The sequence below is a fragment of the Nicotiana tomentosiformis genome, chromosome 5 (genome assembly GCF_000390325.3).
Source record: "Nicotiana tomentosiformis chromosome 5, ASM39032v3, whole genome shotgun sequence".
Classification (NCBI taxonomy): Eukaryota; Viridiplantae; Streptophyta; class Magnoliopsida; order Solanales; family Solanaceae; genus Nicotiana; species Nicotiana tomentosiformis.
The window spans coordinates 45,292,580-45,315,862 of record NC_090816.1 but is presented as its reverse complement, the minus strand read 5'-3'; positions in this window follow the sequence as shown (position 1 = coordinate 45,315,862).

Here is a 23,283-nt window from a genome sequence, read left to right as displayed (position 1 = left end):
AAAATGGGCTGGGCAGACGGGATTTGGCTGCATTTTTCATATTATGGAACCCTAGATTTGGCAGGAGGGGATTTGCACCTACAATTATTGGGTAAGTGATTTTGATCAACTTTAAACTATATTACATGATTATATATGGGATTTAACATCAAATTCATGAGAATCTAAGAGTCATTTTGGGAAGTTGTCTATGTTTTAAAAAATGAAAATTTTGGGATTTGAGAGTCGAATTGGACTCGGATTTGAAAACAAAATACATATATGGACTCCTGGGGTTATGGGTAGTTAAGATCTACCCTTGGACCCGGATTTTGACTGGACCAACCGGGGGTTGACGTTTGTTGACTTTTGGGGAATTGCATAAAGATCATAGCTTTATTAATCGTAATTAGTTTCTCTTGCATTGCTTGATGATATTAAGTCATTTTTGGTTAGATTTGAGCTGTGCAAAGGCGAATTTTGAAGGAAAAGTTATTTTTGAGTGTTGATTTGGCCTAGTTGAGATAAGAATCCTACCTAACTTTGTTGGGGGAACTACCCCATAGGATTTGGTTTGATTGCACTATTTGAATTGCGTGGAAGACGTGTACACGAGGTGACGAGAGTGTACACGACCTTATGTGTGAAAATTGACCGGTTTAGACTCTTAGGTGTCTTACATGCATTTAATTGAAGTTGTTGTTACATGTTCTATATTTGATTTTCAAGCCTACTCTTATATATTTTACTTGAATATGTTACCTATTTTATTGTCATGTTACATCTTTATTTTTGAATTATTCTTATTTGAAGTCATTATTAAATTTTATCTCTTTCATTGTTAAGTTTATTCTTTCGTTTCTTTGTGTTGTTGTAATTGTTTTGTTGATTTACTTCCCGTACTCTCGTGTTATTGTTGTACTCAGTGTTGTTGAGATGTGGGCTATGTAGTATTATGGTATTGGTATTGTTGTTGTGGAAATGTTGTGGCATATGGGCACGTATGGTGTGAGTTGTTATATTGTGTTGTTGTGTTTTTGGCACATATGAAATTGTTGAGAGGATTGCCAGGGTGTTTGCACGTGAGTTGTCTATACTATTATTATTATTGATATTTTCACATGTGCTGAGACAGGGGGGAAATATATGTTGGGTTTGCACATATGGAGAGACAAGGTGGGATAATTATTGATGCGCGTGTGGCGAGAAAAGATGGGCATTTACTTTCTTGTTGCGCACACGGTAATACAAGGGAGGCTATATCGGGAATGATTTGTGATGGCATGGGGGCATCATTGTTGATGATATATGTATGGTGGTGTGACTTCCTTGTGTGTGTCATGCATATTATGGGTATTGTTTCGTTGTTTCCAATGTTCTACTCAGTGTCTCTGATTTTATATGTTGAATTAAGCTGTGATAGTATACTTGCACAAGCATACACCTTAACGTCACCTATATCAGTCCAGGAGTATGAATCTTGATGTTTATTGATCATGTACATGTATTCATTTATACCTGCCTTCTGTGTGCAGATATGAGATATTGTTACTATTGGCACATGAGTTGTCCGTGCAGATATGAGATATTGTTGCTATTTACATGTGAGTTGTCCGAGCGGATAAGAGATATTGTTACTATTGGCACGTGAGTTGTCCATGTGGATATGAGGTACTGTTACTAGCGGCACGTGGGTTGTCTGTACAGATCTGAGGTATTAATGGCATTGGAACGTGATTTGTTCATGCAGCACGTGAGTTGTCCGTGGGGTTGTGATTGATAATGTGGGAACGAGATGCCATGTACTTATGAATTGTGATTTGGGACTCGTGATTTGTGATTATGTGGTGTGGTACCTCAGAGTGATTCTAGTGTAGACCTTGTGATAGAACAATTTGATTATTTGGTTGTCATTTGTTTCCTTAATTGATTCCACTAGTACATTAGATGTGTTCTTATTACTTGCTGCAATATCACCTGTCTACTCCTTGTTGTTATTTGTTGATTCTACTTTCCATTGCTAGCGTTATATTTTTATTCTTCAATATTTAGCTTTACATTGATATTTGTTTCGCTATTAGCTCTATATTAATATCTTGCACATGTTAATATGTCTAATAGGTGTCTTGACTTGAACCTCGTCACTACTCCACCGAGGTTAGTCTTGATACTTACTAGGTACCGTTGTGGGGTACTCATGCTATCCTTCTGCACATTTTTATACAGATCCAGGTACCTCGGAGCTTACTAGACATTAGTTAGCTATTGGAGATTCACTACGGAGACTTCAAGGTATACCTGCCATTGCGTTCGCAGGCTTCAGAGTCACCTTCTGGAGTTTAATTTATTATGTTTATTTTTACTCCAAACAGTGATGTATTTAATATACTAGTACTCTCAGTAGATCTTATGACTTTGTACTACTGATTTTGGGAAATGTATAAGTATTGATCATTTTTAGCTATATATGTCATTTACTGGTTCATGTTTAATGGTTAAATGGTTAAAATCTGTTAATAACTCAGCATGTGTTAGGCTTACCTAGTCCTAGGGACTAGGTGCCATCACAATCCTCAAAGCGAGATTTTGGGTCGTGACATATGCACCAGTGAAGGTTAACATCCATTAGTATCTCATCGTTATATGGGAGGTATTCAAGGTTCACCTACCCTTCCTATACTTATGACATGCTTCGAATAACCTGAACTTTTGCCCATATGTGACACTTCATTTCTTCCAATTCATTTCCTTACATATGACATTACCATAGCGACGACCTCGTCATGTCGAGAGTCTCTCAATTTATAGTGAGAGTGAGGGTCAACTCTTATGTTTTGCCTTGTTAGATATTTTTGAAAATTATGAAGGTTACCTTACATTCTCTCTTCTAAAATATATTTTTGGTCATTCTTGACATTATTCCAAATACATCTTCATTCTTATGAGTCATAAGGTGCTCAGTACGAACTTGATTGATTCACATTCTATTGCAAATTCGGTTCTTGTTATTCCTTGACATCTTATCATGATAATTAGAGGTACAACCTTCCTATTTATCTTGTGACCATTGTGTTTTCTTCTTTTTACCTTTTCCACACTCTCTAGTAGTGACTATCACAATGACTGATCGTCTTGACATCTTGACTATGAATCTAAATTTTAGACTAGGACTTTACCCTTTTAAGGTTCCCATTTCACATCCCCCATTACAACTCTTTGTACATTCTGGCTCTATTATGACAGACTAGCTGACATCATTATTTCCTTTTTCTTTTCCATGAGCCATCAGTATTTATTGAAAATTCTTATTCATCACATCTATACATCTTAACTATTTCAGTCCCACTTTATTTCTTTCTTAAACCATTCTTCTATTTATGGACAATCCGATAAACTTTTCAAGCAACACATGTCTTATCTTGAACCTTGAGCTTCGTGCTTTACACTTTTGTATATACCATGTCAAGTAATCAATATTGGCCGAGAATCATATCTCTCACTTTAGGCACAATGCACGATCTAGAGTGAGAAGAAAGTGAAACTCCCTAAATGTCCTTGTAGCCTCCCCGATATAAGTGTATCCGGCAACGCACCGATAAAAGGGACTCTACTTGACACGACTCCATAGACTTCCTATAACTCGACTTAGAACCTAATTCTCTAATACAAAGGTTGTCATGACCCAAATCCACATGACTGACACCCGGCACACTACCCGACCCGAGAGAACCAAACCAAATGATGCATTGAAACCATATGCATTAAAACCAATTTAACAGCGGAAGCTCTTTGAAAATCATATATATATTCAAGGTAAATGATGGGATATTTTCCAATTCAACAATACATGAAAACACTCATAATCATAACAATGAAACTAAGTGAAATAAATATCTATCCATGTATGTCGCGTACAACCCCATTACTTCAACTCTTCACAACTATCTATGGAGCCTCTATACCAAAGAATAAAACTGAAAACTTGGGTTAATACTCGACTAATATAAAATAAGAAAATAACCTGATAGCTACCATGTAATAGGAGTGGTGCCTCACCATATATCTCAGAAAGAGAGTTGTCCGAGCCATGTTACTATACCACGTATAGTAAGTGGGCCCCTGGAGAGGGGCCTCTGAGGACTTAGTACACCACCATGGTACTCGATAAGTGTCATAGACTCGATCTAACTCAAGTTCATGAGACAAGATTTTACAAAAAAAGCTATGCAACCAATATTTGATATAAAGTGATAAATCGTGCTCTTTATCATTTTAAATAAAAATATAATGGAAATGAAAACCATGATATATGTTTTTAGAACATTTGTATCAATCCAAGATTTCAATAAAAATCATATAAACCCCATTTCAATTGCATTAAGTCACTAAAATCTGTTTCGGCTCCTTAAGCCTAAACATAAGAAAATTATTATCTTTCATCGAGAGTACTATACCGATACCGACATATTAAAAAACCACTAGGTGATCAATCTAACAACAAGTATTTGATCCTACTTATTTGGGCGGCTTTCCGTAGTACCATACGAATCTACTTAACCTCATTACGTTAAGTAATGATCATTTTCCATCTAAATGGGGGACTTTAACCCATAAACCTCGGCTTAGACATGGAATGCGTCCCTACACCAGCACATGTAGTTTTATGATAACGAACTTAATATTCGAACCAATCTCAGTAGTCTCCACTAGTAACTCCCAAAACATTTGAATATCAAAAGTGGATTCATAGCCTAATATCCTCAAATGATCTAATTTTATCAAATCTTGATTTTTCATACCCAATCTAAACCATTTGAACAATATCAAAAGAATAACTTTTTCCATGTTAAAGCCTTTAACAATTTAACATAAATCTTTTAAAAATACAATAGATGGTACTCTATTGTTCAAATTTCAAAAGACATACTTTTCATGAAAACATATATTTACCATTCAAACACTTTATACTCTAATCAACACATAAGTTTTAATATAATTTAAAACGTTTTCCTCAAGTGTCATCTTGCAAACAAGTTTTGAAAATAAGATTCTTATAAAATCACATGACACTTCATAAGACAAACATAGAATCACTTACATCCTTCCTGCGTGTCCCCAAAAAAAATGAATGCACATTTATAAATAATATCACGTATTAACTGAAAACATGATTTTAGAGAGAATCCCTCAAGAAGAGTAAGTTATAATCAACTTACCTCAATCTTCAAGCTCCAAATAATACTACACCGCTCCAATTGATTAAAATACTCAAATATTTCCCACAATTCAATATCTACCATAGATATCCCAACAACAGCAAAACAAACACGAAAATATCCATAAACATCTATTTAGGCTTCACAATTCGGCAACAAGCCTTCAACCATTCCAAATTATCTGATGCGTCCATCAATTAGTCTATTCAATTACATTCTTATCCTTAAATACTCATTTGGAGTCATTAATGATACTATATTATTTACTCAACATCACCAAGTCACTATTCATTATCTTCTCCAACAAAACTCTATGTCACGACCCAAAATCCTGCCTTAGGCGTCGTGATGGTACCTAGTCTCTAAGACTAGGTAAGCCGATTACTCACAACAATTAAACCAGTTAAACATGATATGTTAAAATAGAGTTTAATGTAAATACCGAAATAAATGTGACACAATCCTATGCGGCGATAATCACAACAATCCTCCCAAGACTAGGTCGTACAGAGTCACAAACTCTAGATGAATAAATAGAAATATCTCAAAAAACAAAATACAATACTATTCGGATAACGAATTAACAGTACAATCAAAAGGAAAAGGACTACAAGGGACTACGACGACCAAGAAGTTCTACCTTGAATCCTCGCGATCAAGAAGCTAACTCTTCCTGAGTTCGATATCTCCAATACCTGGATCTGCACAAAAGATGTGCAGAAGTGTAGTATGAGTACACCACGGTCGGTACCTAGTAAGTATCAAGACTAACCTCAGTGGAGTAGTGACGAGGTACAAGTCAAGACTCATACTAGTCATAATAACCTGTGCAATATATAAGTATAAAGCTAATAAAGGAAACAAGAATCAGTTAATGGCAACAAGGAATAAACATGTGATAAAATAGTAAAGTAATCAGAACACCGTTAAAGTGCCAGTGGAACCAAATAAGGTAAACAAGTGACAACCAAATAATCAAGTCATTCCAGCACAAGTTTCACAACAAAATAACTTTGAGATACCTTATCTCAAATTCACAAGTCGCGAATACCCAAATCACTAATCAACAACTCATGACACCCCGTGCCCACATTATTAATCACAACCACACGGACAACTCAGGTGCCAATATCTCAATCCGCCCGGCATAGTCAAAGGCTCACCATCATAATCCGCCCGGCGTGGTCACAGGCTCAACATCACGATCCGCCCGGCGTGGTCACATGCTCCATATAACAATGGAAGAAGCGCATGATCAATAAATGTCAAGTTTCATACTCCTGAACTGGTGTAAACAACATGCTACGGTGTATTCTTGTGCGAGTGTACTATTACGGTCCAAGTCAACAAGTCACGTAAGGTGCATAACATACATAAGGAAAATAACACCATCACATGAATATCATCAATGTTATGCTCCCAGGCCATCACATATCATCCCTGACATAGCCACCCTTGTCTCTATGAATTGACAATATTATAATAGCCACCCTTATCGCCCCGCCCAGGCAATAAACACAATAGCCACACATATCACTCCACCTAATCAACAACAGTGAGATGCCACCCTTATGCTCCGCATTGCAACAATGAATCCATACACAAATCCACATGTGCTAACATCACAACAACATGACATATCAATTCGTACCATAAGTGCCCATAGGCCACAACCTTTCGAAAACAATAATACCGATATCACCACAACACATAGCCCACGGCTATACTATGATGTGAACAAGAATCTCAATAACAATAGAATGAAACGAAAAATAACTCAAAAATAAAGGATACTCCATAAAATAACAACTTCAACTAAAACAAATTAATAACTCTCAATAAGTCTAACTTCCATTACTTTCTTATAGTGAACTTAACAATGAAAGGCATGACGTATACTAACAACTTCAATTGATTACATATAAGAGTAAATCAACAACAATGGATAGAACATGTACTAACAACTTCAGTCAAATCATGATAAACTTGACAATGAATGATTTAGCATGTAATAGTAGCGTCAAGAGTAAACTCGACAATGGAAGCTAGAGCATGCAATAACGACTACAATCTAAGCATATAAGAATGATTTCAACAATGAAAGATGTAACACTTATTAACAATTTTTAATTAAATGCATAAAGTAACCTAAGAGTCTAAACCAGTCAATTTTGCCACATATAAGCCGGGTACACACTCGTTACCTCAAGTACACATCTTACACATAATTCAAACAATACAATCAACCCAAATCCTAAGGGGTAATTTCCCCCACACAGGGTTAGGCAAGATACTTACCTCAAAGAATCTAAATCAATACTCTAAAAAGTCCTCTCCATGTGAAACAACCTCCGAACGACTCAAATCTATCCAAAATAACTTACTATCAAAAATACAAGCCATATGAAATAATTCCGGAAAATAAAGCTTCGATATTTATTGAAAACCAAAAAGTCAACCTTGGGATCGCACCTCGGAACCCGATAAAATTTACAAAATTCTAACACTCATTCTGATACAAGTCCAACCATACCAAAATCATCCAATTCGGACCTCAATTCGGCCCTCAAATCACCATATTATATTTTAGAAAAGTTTTTACAAAAATCCTCAATTTCTCCAACTCAAATCACTAATTAAATGATAAAAAAAATGATGTAATAATGAATAATAAATAATTATGAGTCAAAAATACTTACCCCAATCCAAATAGTAAAAATCACCTCCAAAATCACTCAAAACCGAGCTCTACCAATCAAGATGTGACACAAACAACCCAACCCTCGATATATATGTAATCTGCTAGGGATTTCTGCCTTTGCAGACTAAATAGCGCATCTACGAGCAAAACCCTGAATCTACGGCTCAACTCATCAAGACCACTGACCGTAACTGCACAAAAGCTATCGTACCTGCGACTTCATAGAAGCACCAAAACAACCGCAGAAGCGTACTTCTCACATCTACAATCCATAATCTCGCAGATGCGACCATCGCACTTGCGATCCTTCACTCGCAAAAGCGAATCTCCCGCCCAGGCCACAACATCGCAGAAGCGATACAAAATCACACAGAAGATCCGCATCTGCGCTCCAAAATATGCAGATGCACAACACAAAAACCAGACCTCCTTAACAACATGGAAAATATCTGAAACTCGTCCAAAACACACTCGAGGCCCCAAGACCCCATCCAAACATACCAACAAGTTCCATAACATAACGCGGACCTGATCAAGGCCTCAAAACTGTCACAACCCAAACCGATGGGGCGTGACAAGTGCTCGAGTTCTACCTATCGAACACCCCTATGCATACGTCTAAGATATAAACATGAAATAAGTGTAGGTCATGCATAACATCTGGAAATAAACTACTGATTCATATGAACAACATACGTGGGAAAACATGCCCAAAAGACATATACATATGTCTTTTGACAATCATGTATATATATATACACACACACATACACACACACACACACACATATATATATATATATATATATATATATATACAAAATACGGTAAGGCGAGCCGACAAGGCCATATACTATCCAACTATACATGATTGTCTAAAGACCTCTAACAGAGTGGGCCCCATCATGCCCATATGTATACAAAAGTATCGTATCAAAACAATAGCGGCTCTGGATCAAGTGGAGCACACCAACACTCGCTGAGCAAGGATCCTAAGATGGGGACCGTCAGCCTGTCTACCTGCACCTGCAGGAATGAAACGCAGGACCCCCAGGAAATAGGGACGTCAATACGAATAATGTACCGAGTATGTAAGGAATAAAATTAGTATATAACAGACATGAAAGAAACATGGAGTAAAGGACTCAACCTGTAAATCTGAATAGATCTGTCAATCATGAAACATTTATAATGTCATGCATATGCGTATACATGTCATATCATGCATAGGTATATACATACATAACATCATCAAGCCTCTGAGGGCATCCCATCATATCATCTCAGCCTATATGGGAAAAATCATTAACGTATACCAGCTGATCAGGTGGTGGTGCGTATATAACGCCATAACCTTTCCCCATACCCCATATACATATACTATACGCATATATAACGCCATCTGGTCATGGATGCAATGCATAATGAAGTAAGTCAATAAGATCTCTCGGAATATCATGAGACCCATGAACAGACGATATGATAGTAGGACATATGGGGAATCCAGAACATAGGCAACCTTAGTAATTCTAAGAATATAATCATTTATGAAAGTTGTGTGCTTGCTCGTTTCATTGTATCATATGGATCATGCTAAAAGTAAGGAAGGGATAGCCTTAACATACCTCAAGTCGTCAATGCAACTCAACCACAAGCTTATGATAACTAGCGCGCCAACCGTATAACAAAGAAATACATGTACGACTTAGATGTCGCTAGTATATTACGTATCTCAAATGATAACTCTATTCTAAAAAAAACGGGCAGCATTTCCCCTGATTTTACTGCTCCCTCAAGCCTACTATAGGCGATATACAAACACAATATAATCAGCAACTCAAAACCAACCTAATTACAATCCGGGACCTTCAATACAATAAAACCCCCAAATAAACCATAACACACCCAATCAACAAGTTATCAATTAGCCTGAAACTGCAACGTCGAGCGACCAACCTACTACCCTACCACATGTCGCATTTATCCATTCCCTTTTATCCTTCCAAACTCTATAAATCAGCAGCACAATAGGCCATCAAGAGTGGACTACAAAACATTCCACTAAAAGTGAAAAAAAAATCGAACTCACGGCTTCTGATCACCGTCCCGTGATTTCTAACTGTTAAGAAACTAATTTATCAACCTTACTTGATATTTAAACACTTAACTATAGAAATTAGAAGTTTCTTAACTATGAAGTACCTTACAAAACTCGAACTACAAAGAAAAAAGAGAGGCAGTATAATGATACTTATGTCGTAGGGATCGTTCTGATGTTATCGCTTCTCGATTTCGTACCAGGGATGCTAGTATTCTTTGAAAACCTATTAGAGAGCTCAAGGATAGGTTTTATGGTGTTCTCTGGTCGGTTTCAATGTAAAAATTGAAGAGAGAGACGAGTTAAGACCTATATATAAACTTTTGAAAAGTCAAAGAGGTGCTAGCATGGCACCCTCACATTGGCCCATCTTCCGACACTTATATCTTTTTATTCGGATGTCGTATGAATAAACGGTTAAGTGCGTTGAAAACTACATTCCAAGACCTTTAATTTTGTATATACTATGTCCTAAAAAGACCTCATATAGCTCATGAAATTTGAGGTCAATCGAGTTTGATTTGATAGGTTTCGGCATCGATTGTAGAAGTTGGAATTTCTAAGTTTTTATTAGTCTTTAATTGAGGTGCGATTCATGTTTTTGATGTTGTTTGACATCATTTGAGGCCTCGACGGAGTTTATATCGTGTTTTGGAATGTGTTGGTATGTTTGGATGGGGTCTCGGCGGCTTCAGGAGTGATTGTTACTGAAATCATATTGAATTTTGGAATATGGAAGAACTGGTGTGATCAGGTGTGGTGCAACCACACCTGCGGGGGATAGGCCGCAGAAGAGACCAAGGGGTCGCAGGTGCGGTCCAGCTTGTGTTGGGTAGTGGTCGCAAGTGTGATGGATTTTCCGCATTTGCGAGCCCGCAGATGCGACAAGGTGTCCGTAGATGCAAATTTTGGTATGAAGCGGTCCCGCAGGTGCGAAGTTTGGGCCGTAGGTGCGTCTGGTCGGCGCTTATGTAATTTTTGTATGAGTGGGTCCTTTTTCGCAGAAGTGGAGCAAAAGGTGCGGCAGGTGAGTCCACAGGAGCTAAAAGGGTTGGGCAGAGATTTAAAAATCTAGGGTTTAAGTCTTCTTCTCATTTTGAGAGTTTTTAGGTGCGGACATAGGCGATATTTGGAGAGGCCTTCACCTATATTGAAAGGTAAGTGAATTTTAATTACTTTTATCCATGTATTTTGATTACTCATTGATTTTCCCCCGTAGATTTGGTGTTTTTGAAGTGCAAATTGGGGATTTTTTACCCACGTGTTTGAGAGTTAAATTTGGGGATTTGAGTGACGATTTGGGGTAAGAACTTAGTAAATTTGGTATGGTTGAAATCGTAGTTGAATGGGCTTCCAAATTTTATAACTTTTATTAGATTCCGAGACGTGGGCTAGGGGGTCGACTTTTGAGTTGGCTTTTTGACCTTTGATTAAGATCTTAGTAATTTCATATGGAATTGATTCCTTTAGCTTGTGTTGATTGTATCGAATTGTTTGTGGCTAGATTCGAGGCATTCAGAGGCCGATTCGCAAGGCAATGGCTTATTGGAGTAGAGTTTTGCACTGTTTGAGGTAAGTAACACTTCTAAACTTGGTTTTGAGGGTATGAAATCCCAAGTTACGTGTATGTGATTGGTGTTGAGGTCACACACATACTAGGTGAAGGGCGTGTGGGCGAGCACCGTAGTAATTATGATTTAGTCGATTCCATGGAACTGTGTAGCTATCTTATCTAAACATTATTACTGTACTCTATGTGTTAGAGCACTTGAGCTGTGATTTATGCTAGAAAACATGTCTACGCTATATGTTGGTACAATTGGAACCCATAGTGGTCGATCTTTGCTGTTGTGTTATCTGCTTAATTACTGTTATGTACTCAGACGCATTCATCATTGCATGTCATATCTCAGTCTCCGTCACCATATATTGTCACATCTCGTATAATTGATTTGGCTGCTTAGCATGATTGTTGTGAACCCGAGAGACTGGAGAGATTGATGACTGAGTGAGGCCGAGGACTTATGTGAGTGACATTTATGGGATCGGGCTGCACGCCGCAACAAACTTTATTGATTCATGCCAGGATTTGGCTTGTTATAGCGCTTTGGCTAGATCTTCCCCTCTCGAGTATGCACACCCTTAGTGAGCGCAGTTGTTATTGATTCTTTTGTATTGGGCTGGATCTGCTCTGTACAGTGCTGAGTGATTGAGTGTGATAAGTGAGAATTCAGACAGTCAGGTTGAGTACTCCGAGAGTGTGAATACGAGAGGCTTTCATTGTGTTACATCACATACGATATGCATATTGGCATGTAGATATAAAGATGTCATATTCCTCATATCATTCAAACTTGACATATTTTATCCGTTCTGAGTTTAATTGCTAAACGTGGAAGCATGTATAAATTCTTGTACCGTTACCTATAGATTATGAATTTCTGAGATATTACTGTCATATTTTCCGTAAAATTCCATAATGTTAATTCTGTATGTGGGCTGTAATGTTCGAGCCCATCACTACTTTCAGTCCAAAGGTTAAATTTGTTACTTATTGAGTTGGTTGTACTCACGCTACACCCTGCACTTCGTGTGCAGATCCAGGTGTTTCAGGGCACGGTGGTTGTTGATTCTTAGAGTTCAGTCATTCGGAGATTATCGAGGTAGCTGCCCTGGCGTTCGCAGACCTTGACTCTTCTCCCCCTATCCCTCCATTTTACTTATTCAATTTCAGTTTTTCGTAGACAATGTTCCAGACTTTGTATTTGTATAGATGCTCATGTACTTAGTGACACCCTAGTTTTGGGAAACTTCTGTATCGGGTGGTGACGGTTTTATCCAGTTCTTATGAGATTTGCACTTATTTAAACCTGTTTTAGTATATTTTAAATTTTAAAGTGTTGGTATGTTTGAGTTGTCGGGTTGCCTAGTATCATGATAGGTTCCATCACGACAGGTTGAGTTTTGGGTCGTGATACAAGGGCCTCATCTGATACTCATAACCATCCCTAGCCTTGATGTAGTATGCACCCTATGACATCACATTCACATAATCCTCCAAGAGTGTACATCTTTGAAAAATATGCCTATTGCACAACAGTCCAATTTGAACCTCTCCTTTGATCCCATATTGACTAGGAATTATTTTACATAGTTCATGATTTTCTAGCCATCCATATGAAAATTTGCTAACAATGGAAAAGTCCAGATTTTCATTCGTTTCACTTCTGATGTTGTCCATTGAATCAAAGGTTCTCCATGTAGAAAAGAGGCAGGTTTGATAGGGATTGATTGGTCTATGAGTTTTTGGTTTGACATAGGTTGCATGAGACTATTTAATAAAGTAGGTTTAAGTAAGTTTGCATAATTAAGAGGTGGATTAGGGTTGGGATAGTGTCTAATGGTTGTGGAGGGTAGAAAAAGTCTGACCAGCTATAAATACCTTAATCCTATTATCAAAGTTGAGAAATATACTCAACTTTGATAGTACACATAGAGCTATGGAATACGTAACATAATGAAACATAAAAACTAGCCAAGTGAAGGCATGAAGAATGTTGTCCCAAAGTGTGCACCAAGAATTGCAAGAACAGCCAGTCTTCACATGTGATTCTGAATATGACCACTTCCTACACACTCGACCAAATTGCTCCTTTTAAGGCATCCTTATTGATCTTGTGATTTGTCCTCAATAAATAGTGAGTGGCCTAGTGATGTATTCGATCGTGGTCGAAAAATCGATGTTAGCACACTGTGATAGTTCTGGAGATGATGTTGTCCCTCGTACATCTAAATAAAAACTCTTAGTTTAAGGAAGGGGGATTGATTCGTGTTGACTCAATGCTTTGCTTGTTGTTCTTTGTTTCTTCGAGTCGTGTGAGAATGACATTCCTTGAAAGCTGGTTAACAACCTAATCCTGTAATAGAATGACTTGTATGAAATCCTTGAATTTAAAAATAGAGAGTGATACACCATAGCTTCATGGCGTATGGTATTTAGAGTGTGTGAAGAAATACTGGCATCCCATATTATAGGATTAAAGTCGAGTGAGGCTTATGATATTTTTGGGATTGGAGTTTGGGTGGTTGGCGCTCTTTGAAGATGCCCGAGAAGTTGAGAGCATCATTAAACTATTCCAGGAAAAGCTGTCCTGAATTTTCAGTTCTGAGGAAATTACTTTGAAATAGTGGGAATACCAAAACCTTATGTAAAATTTTCTACATATCTTATCATGACAAGAATCAAGTCAAAACGTATTTCGAGCAAACTAGTATAATTGTATGAGATCTGTATAGTTGTCATAAATGAGCCGTTATTATTTGAGAAGAAGTATGACTGTGAATGAGAGTTTTTGGGTAGGTGGGTGGAGACTGGCAGCTTTTGAGATAGATAGTAGCATCGCACATGGATGAGTCTTTTAAGAATGGAAGCTTGAGAAAGCATTGGTCTGGTCTTAAAGAGTGTGTCAAGTCACTGAAAGATGTACAAATTTAAATTGACGTATCTTTAAAAAGGACGGTAGAGTCAAAGTGGTGGTATGACTATGATGGATGATTTTAAAGATTGAAACCGATATGTGTCTTTTGAGAGATTCAAGGTTCAACACAAGTCAACCAAGTAGTAAGTCAAAGGGAACCTAGTAGTAGATAACGAGTAAAGAATATGTAACAGATAAATTTTTATAATAAATAAAGAATGCATAACAAATAAAAAATATTTAACGAATAAAAGAATAATATTTAATCCAACAAAGCAAGCTGCAAGATCGTGTGTACAATGACATAAGCAACCAAGACGGTGGACAATGCGGTCTATTGTATAAAGCGATAAAATAGGCTTATAAAAAGAATATACTTGTAGCATGTGGAAAATAATATAAAACTTATAGCATGTGAAAAAAGATTGTATAACTTGTGGCATGTGATACAAAAAATAAAAATTGCAATATTAGAGAACCTATAATCTTTCGAATAATCAATCAAGTCCACTATGTTTAGAACCTATACTCCTCAACAGAGTCGCCATGTTATTGCACCCAATTTTCTACAGATTAAAACAAAATACAACATATAGTATTTTACAAGGTTAAACAATATTATGGAGTCGCCACCTAGCATTAACATATACTAGGACACTTATATTTACTTAAAATAATGTAATGTTAGAGTCCATATAAGATCTTCAATACTTGCAAGATTCTAGGTAAGGGTTCAAGTTATCATAAAGGAAAGGGTTAGACAACTCTTAAGATCCACTAATGGTTCCCGATTTAACATAAATTAATTACATGAGGGATTGTGTAAAGAATAATTTGTTTAGTTATTTACAATTATTTTTAAATTTGTGTAAAAGAATAATTAATAAGAATGTGGTGTAGTAAAAGTATGACTATTTGTATAAAACATGTGCAATGAGATAAATAAATAAAGTATGTGAAAAGGCTATATTTGTAAATTAAGGTATAAAAATATATATTAACAACTAAAAGGTCAAAGATTTTGAATTTAAATTAATGAAAAAAATGGACTTGTGACTAATTATTATGAATTACAATATTTAAAAAATAATTAAGGGATGAGAAAGGCTTTTTTTTTTATAAAGATGTGATTAATAAAATTAGTTAAAGAATAAGTAATGTAACGACCTGGCTGGTCGTTTTGAGTACTTTAGTCTCATCTTCCCTGTTTGATGCCTTACATATGTATATTTATCATTATGTGACTTACCGGGGTGGTTGGTTCGGTTTGGGAAAAGTTTTGGATTGAATTGGAGTTGCTTGGTTAGACGCTTAAGTTGTGAGGGTTGACCAGAGTTTGACTTTTGTGTAGACGACCCTAGAGATATATTTTAATTGTTCCAATAGGTCCGTATGCTAATTTTAGACTTAGGCGTCTCTCCGAATTTGAATTTGGAGTTCCGTAAGTTGATTTGGTTCTATTTGGTGAAAGTTGAAAAGTTCATAGGTTTGACCAGGAGTTGACATTGATAATTTTGGGTTCGGATTGTGGTTTCGAGAGTTGAAATAGGTATGTTGTGTCATTTGGGACATGCATGCAAAATTTGGAGTCATTCCGAAGTAAATTGGTGTGGTTCGGCATGAGTTTTGGAAGTTGGAAGTTTATAAGTTTCTTATGATTGAATTGAGGTGTGATTCGTGATTTCGATGTTGTTTTGTGTGATTTGAGGCCTCGCATTGGTCCGTGCAATATTTTGGGATTGGTTGGTACATTAGGATGAGGTCTCGGGGGCCTCGGGTCTGTTTTGGATCGGTTGCAGATATTTCCTTGCTATTTGGCAGGCCTGGTCTGCTATTTTTGCATCTGCGATGGGTCTGGCCGCAGGTGTGAGACCGCAGAAGAGGCAGAGTGGCCGCAGATGAGGTAGTGGCTGGGAAGGCTGAGCCCACAGATGTGGACTGTGGAGCATAGATGCACAAGCGCAAAAGCGCAGGTCTTCCACAGAAGCGGAGCCTCAGATGCGGCTTGGTATCCGCAGAAGCGGCTGGTCAAAAGGATTAGTGGATTCGCATCTGTGATGAACTTTCCGCATATGCTGTATTTTAGACCGAAAATGCGGAATTGCTGGGCGGGATATATCATACGAGGGTTTTGGTTATTTTTTATTATTTGGAATTGTGGAGTTCAGCTAGAGGCAATTTTTGGAGGGTTCTTCACTATAATTGAAGGGGTAAGTAATGCTTACTTGATTTTGATGTTATATTGATTACCCATGCATTATTACACCTAGTTTATGTAAAATAAAGGTTGAATTTGAGGGTTTTTGACTATGATTTTGGAGAGTGAAAATTGATGATTAGAGGGTCGAATTGAGGTTGGGTGTAGATGAAACGCACATATTTGGACTCATATTGAAATGGGTATTTTGGATTAATGAGTTTTGATGAGTTTCGGGATTCGAGCCCGGAGTTGACTTTTGGGGTGGACTTTGCATAATTGATTCAATATCATAGCTTTATTGTTTGGTGTGGTTTTCTATGACTTTTAATAATGATATTAAGTTATTTTAAATAGATTCGAGTCGCTTGGAGGTCGAATTGCATGGGAAGGAATTTTTTGAGTATTGATTCACGTACTTTGAGGTAAGTAACATATCTAAACTTGGTTTGAGTGTTATTATCCCTGTGGACTATGATACTTGAGATGTGTTGGAGGTGACGCACGTGCTAAGTGACGAGCGTGTGTGCGTACACTGGCTATTAATGATCCAGGTAGCTTTAGCCTACTATGAGACTTTTTTTCTATTGTGCCTCCTTATTTCTCTGTTTTCTTTCTCTCCTTGTATGACTACTTGAGCTGTTAATCATACTAGGGATCATGTCTAGGCTATGTGCTTACATGTTAAGACATGTTAGAGCCATTGTTGCTATTTTGAGTTGTTTGCCTTGATTGTAGTTATATTCTCAATCATAATGTTTCATCTGCATGTTATATCCCAATCTCTATACATCATTTTTATATCATATCACATGTTGCTGAAGCCTTCTATATGTGATACTTTGTGGGTTGAGTTATGTGAGATATGAGCTATTGAGACTTGAGGGTTGATGACTGATGTGCGCCAGTAAGCCATATTGTGATTTATATTTGGGTCGGGTTGCATGCCGCAATGGACTGATATTTGGGTCGGATTGCACGCTGCAAAAGTTACATTGATTGTTGGATTATATTCGATCAGCGCTTGAGCAAGATCAAATATGTGCTTTGTTCAGGGGCATTTTTGATAGGCGCCTGTACAGTGCTGAGTGTGATTGTGTGTGTGATAGTGATGGGCACTATTGCCAGGAGCCGTGAGCATGCTGAGTGTGAGTATACCCGATGGCTACATTGTGATGTTATTGACTTGATATGTATATTTGACATGTAGGCATAGAGATGTACTTTTTTCATGCTAGATGGTAAATGTATGTCTTACTAGTTGTTGAAAGTTTGGAAATCACAATTTTTCTTGATAAATTCATGTTTTAGAGTTTCGGTGGTAAGATTGGGGCTTTGAATGTTATAATTGGAAAGAATGTCTAATTTTCCATTTGTGAATGAGTTGAACATGATATCTCTTGAGTTGTTTTCTTTTATTGTCAGAATTATATCATGCGTTATTATTCATTATTGGTATTGGGCACTGACTTCTTCCGAGCTCGTCACTACTTTCAGTCTGAGGTTAGATTTGTTACTTATTAAGTACACGGGGTCGGTTGTACTCATATTTCCCTCTGCTCTTTTTGTGGAAATCTAGGTGTTGTTGGGCATGGTGATTTCTAGAGTTTGCACCGGTTTCATCTTGTGGAGATTACGAGGTAGCTGCTATGTCATTTGCAGACCTTAAATTTCTCTTTTGTTTATTTTTGTTATCGTTGTTCCATCATTCAGACAACTTTATATTGAGGATTGACTCTGTATTTTGAGATTCTGTAGTGCTCATGTACGCATTGACATCAGATCATGGGATGGTTGTTGTTGCATTATCATTGCTATTTTCAGATATTTTTATGATTATTCTGTTGTTGAGAATATCACGTTTTGTTATTTGAGTTTATTGGTATTGTGAAATTGTTGACTTGCTTAGCAAGCAGTGTTAGGCGCCGTCGTAGCTCCGATGGGAGTTTAAGTCATGAAAAGATTGTATCCGAGCATTACTTTACCTAGGTCTCACGAGTCATGAGCAAGTTTAGTAGAGGCTTGTAGATCGGTACTGAGGCATTTGTACTAATCTTCGAGAGGCTACAAAACTGTTAGAAAACTTCACTTTCTTGCATTCTTGTCGTGCTGATTTGTTAAATCAGAAGTTTGAACATTTACTTTTTTATTCTCTCAGTGATGGTGAGGACACGTTCAGCCAGATCGGGCGAGCAGGCACCAGTTCCAGCAGTCAAGGCCGCAAGATACCAGAGCCGAGGTAGAGGCATAGCTCAGCTTAGAGCACGCGCATCGGCACCTGATGTGGAGCCTCAGCTTGAACAGGAGGAGGATATCCCTATTTCGACCAAGCCAGTAAGATCACCTCAGGTCCCAGAGGGGTTCATCATTATCCCGGTACTTCAGGACGCCCTAGTCCGCCTGGTTAGTCTTATGGAGAGTGTGGTCCAGGACGGTATATTTCCTATAGCACCAGCCGTTTCTCAAGCCTGGGAGGAGCCCAAAGTCCCGCTACTCATACTCTAGAGTAGATGGCTCATGGGTATCAGACCCTAGCAGTTCTACTAGTGGGGGCAGTTCAGCTTGTTACTGCTACACAGCCCGGAGAGAGACCCACGATGTCAGCTGAAGGGCTTAAGAGGTTGGACAAGTTCACTAAGTTGTTCCCCCTCGCTTTGGAGGCACACCATCTGAGGATCCCCATGATTTATTAGATCGTTGACATGAGATATTGCGCAACAAGGGTATAGTGGAGTCCAACGAAGCTGATTTCATAGTGTTTCAGATGTACGGTGCTGCCAAGAGGTGGTGGCAGGTATATGTTCAGGGCAGGCCAGCAGGTTCACCTCCTCTTACCTAGGACTAATTCTCACTGTTGTTCTTAAAGAAGTTCATTCCCTTCACTTAAAGTGAGGACTTTCGCAGTCAGTTTGAGCGCCTTCAGTAGGGTAGGATGACCGTTATTCAGTATGAGACCAGATCTATGGATTTATCATACCATGCAGCTATCTTGATCCTTACTAGGAGAGAGAGGGTGCTGAGGTTTATAGATGGCCTTCTATTGGTATCATGCTAGAAATGACCAGAGAAGCCAAGGATGATATTTCTTTTGCTCAGGTTGTGGAGATCGCTAGGAGGATCGAGCGCATCAGAGGTCAGGTTAGGGAGAAGACCTATGACAAGAGCCCTCGTCATTTTGGAGGATTCATTGGTGCCTCGTCTGGAGGTTGAGGTTGATTATTGAGGGGCCAGTCTAGCATACCAGTTTATCATTCGCCACCACCCGTCGAGGAGCTTCAGTACAGTCTTTGTTCAATGCACTCCCAGCTCAAAGCTCTATTGCACTTAATCAGTTTAGGGTTAGTCAGTATCGAGCTATTCTAGTTCAAGGGGTCCGACTCAAGTCCCGCAGTCATTCCTAGTTTGAGGCTGCTACGAGTGTGGGTAAGTGGGGCATGTACTATTTTCACAGAGGTACAGTACATTAGGGAGGCCAGACTATGACTCTCGCACCAGTTGCTACACTACTCGCTCAGCTAGCTTAGGGTGAAGGTCATATGGGACGAGGCCACCCTATAGGGGGAGGTGTTAGGTGGTGGACATGCCCATTGTTATGCATTTCCCCCAAGCTAGAGGTAGTTACTTCTAATGTTGTAATCAAAGGTTTTGTTTCCACGTGCCATAAGGATGCTTCAATATTATTTGACTCTGGTTCCACTAATTCATATGTGTCATCATACTTTGCTCATTATTTGGATATGCCTTATGATTCTTTAGATATGCATGTTCATGTATCTACACCGGTGGGTGATTCTATTGTGGTGGAACGTGTATATCGGTCTTGTGTGATTACCATTGGGGGTTATGAGACTAGCGTTGATCTTTTATTGCTCAGCATGGTTGATTTTAAGGTATTTTGGGTATGGATTGGCTATCGCCGTACCATGCTATTCTTGATTGTCATGCTAAGACCGTGACATTGGCGATGTCGGGGTTGCCTAGGATTGAGTTGAAAGGTTCCTTGGGTCATGTTCCTAGTAGAGTGGAGTCTTTTCTGAAGGCTCGGCGGATGGTTGAGAAGGGGTTCTTGGCGTACTTAGCCTTTGTGAGGGTTGTTAGTTCTAATACGCCTATCGTTGTATCAGTTCTGATAGTGAGGGAATTTCCAGATGTGTTTGTTGCAGACCTACAAGGCATGCCACCCGACAAAGATATTGATTTTGGTATTGATTTGTTGTCGGGAACTCAGCCAATCTCTATTCCACCATATTGTATGGCACCAGTGGAGTGGAAGGAATCGAAGGAGCGGCTGTATGAATTGCTTGATAAGGGTTTCATCAGGCCTAGTGTGTCACCTTGGGGTGTAGCGGTACTATTTGTGAAGATGAAAGATGGTTCTATGAGGATGTGTATTGACTACATGCAGTTGAACAAGGTTACTATCAAGAAGAAGTACCCACTATCGCATATTGATGATTTATTCGACCAGCTTTAGGATGCTAGGGTATTCTTGAAGATTGACTTGAGATCATAGTACCATCAGTTGACGATCAGGGCTTCAGATATTCTGAAGATAGCTTTTAGGACCCGTTATGATCATTATGAGTTCTTAGTGATGTCTTTTGGGCTGACCAATGCCCCAGCAGTTTTCATGCACTTGATGAACAATGTGTTTCAGCCTTATCTGGATTCCTTTGTCGTAGTTTTCATTGATGATATATTGGTGTATTCTCGCAACCGGGAGGATCATGAGCAACATTTGAGGATCGTGCTTCAGACTTTGAGGGAGAAGAAACTATATGATGTATTCTCCAGGTGCGAGTTATGGTTAGACTCAGTAGAATTCTTGGGTCACGTGGTTTCCAGTGAGGGGATTAAGGTAGATCCAAAGAAGATTGAGGCAGTTCATAGTTGACCCAGACAGTCTACTACTACAGAGATCCAGAGTTTCCTTGGATTGGCTGGGTATTGTCGTCGTTTTATGGAGGGATTTTCATCCATAGCATCCCCATTGACTAGATTGACACAGGAGGGTGCCCCATTCAGATGGTCTGATAAGTATGAGGAGAGCTTTTAGAAGCTCCGGACTTCCTTGACTACAGCTCCAATTCTGGTTTTGCCTTCGGGGTTGGGTTCTTATACGGTCGATTGTTATGCTTCACGGATTTGCATTGGGTGCGTGTTGATGCAGGAGGGGAAAGTGATTGCTTATGCTTCGCTTTAGTTGAAGCCCCATAAGAAGAACTACCCAGTGCACAATTTGGAGTTATCAGCCATTGTTCACGCGCTCAAGATTTAGCGGCACTATCTTTATGGTGTGTCTTGTGAGGTGCTCACAGATCGCAAAACTCTCCAACACTTATTCAAGCAAAAATATCTGAACTTGAGGCAACGGAGGTGGCTGGAGCTACTAAAGGACTATTATTCACCATTCTATATCATCCGAAAAGGCTAACATGGTGTCTGATGCTTTGATTAGTAAGGCTGAGAGCATGGGTAGTCTTGCTTTTATTCCAGTTGGGGAAAGGTAATTTGGTTTGGATGTTCAGGCCTTGGCCAATAGGTTTGTAAGGTTAGATATTTTAGAGCCTAGCAGGGTTCTTGCTTGTGTTGTATCACGGTCGTCCTTGTTTGAGCACATTAAGGCGCGTCAGTATGATGACCCCCCCCCCCCATTCTTGTCCTAAGGAACACGATGCAGCACAGTGATGATAAGGAGGTTACTATGGGGATGATGGGGTATTAAGGCTTCAGGGTCAGATATGTTTTTCGAATGTGATGGGCTACGAGACTTGATTCTAGAGGAGGCCCATGGTTTGCGGTATTCCATTCATCCAGGTGCTACGAAGATGTACCGTGATTTAAGGAAACACTATTGGTGGCAAAGGATGAAGAAGGACATTGTTGAGTATGTTGCTCGGTGTTTAAACAATCAGTAGGTAAAGTACGAGCATCAGAGACCAGGTGGTTTGCTTTAGAGCCTAGATATTTTGGAGTAGAAGTGGAACGTATCACAATGGATTTTGTAGTTGGACTCCCACGGACCTTGAGGAGATTTGATATAGTATGGGTCATTGTGGATAGACTGACCAAGTCTGCACACTTCATTCTAGTTATGACTACCTACTCTTCAGAGCAGCTGGCTCGAATTTACTTTTGAGAGATTGTTCGCCTTCATGGTGTGCCCGTGTCGATTATCACGGATCGAGGCACGCAGTTTACATCGCATTTTTTGGAGAGCAGTGCAGTGTGAGTTAGGCACATAGGTCGAGCTGAGTATATCATTTCATCCGCAGACAGACAAGTATCCCGAGCGCACTATTCAAATATTGGAGGACATGTTACTAGCATGTGTCATTGATTTGGGGGTCAGTGGGATCAGTTTTTGCCGTTAGTTGAGTTCGCCCACAACAATAGTTATCAGTTGAGTATCTAGATGGATCCGTATGAGTCCTTATATAGGAGGCAATGTTGTTCTCCGGTTGGCTAGTTTGAGCCTGGGGAGGCTAGGCTGCTGGGCACCGATTGTTCTATGATGCTTTGGAGATGGTGAAGTTGATTAAGGAGCAGCTTCGTACAGCACAGTACTTGCAGAAGCATTATGCGGACATAAAGGCTCATGATGTGGCATACAT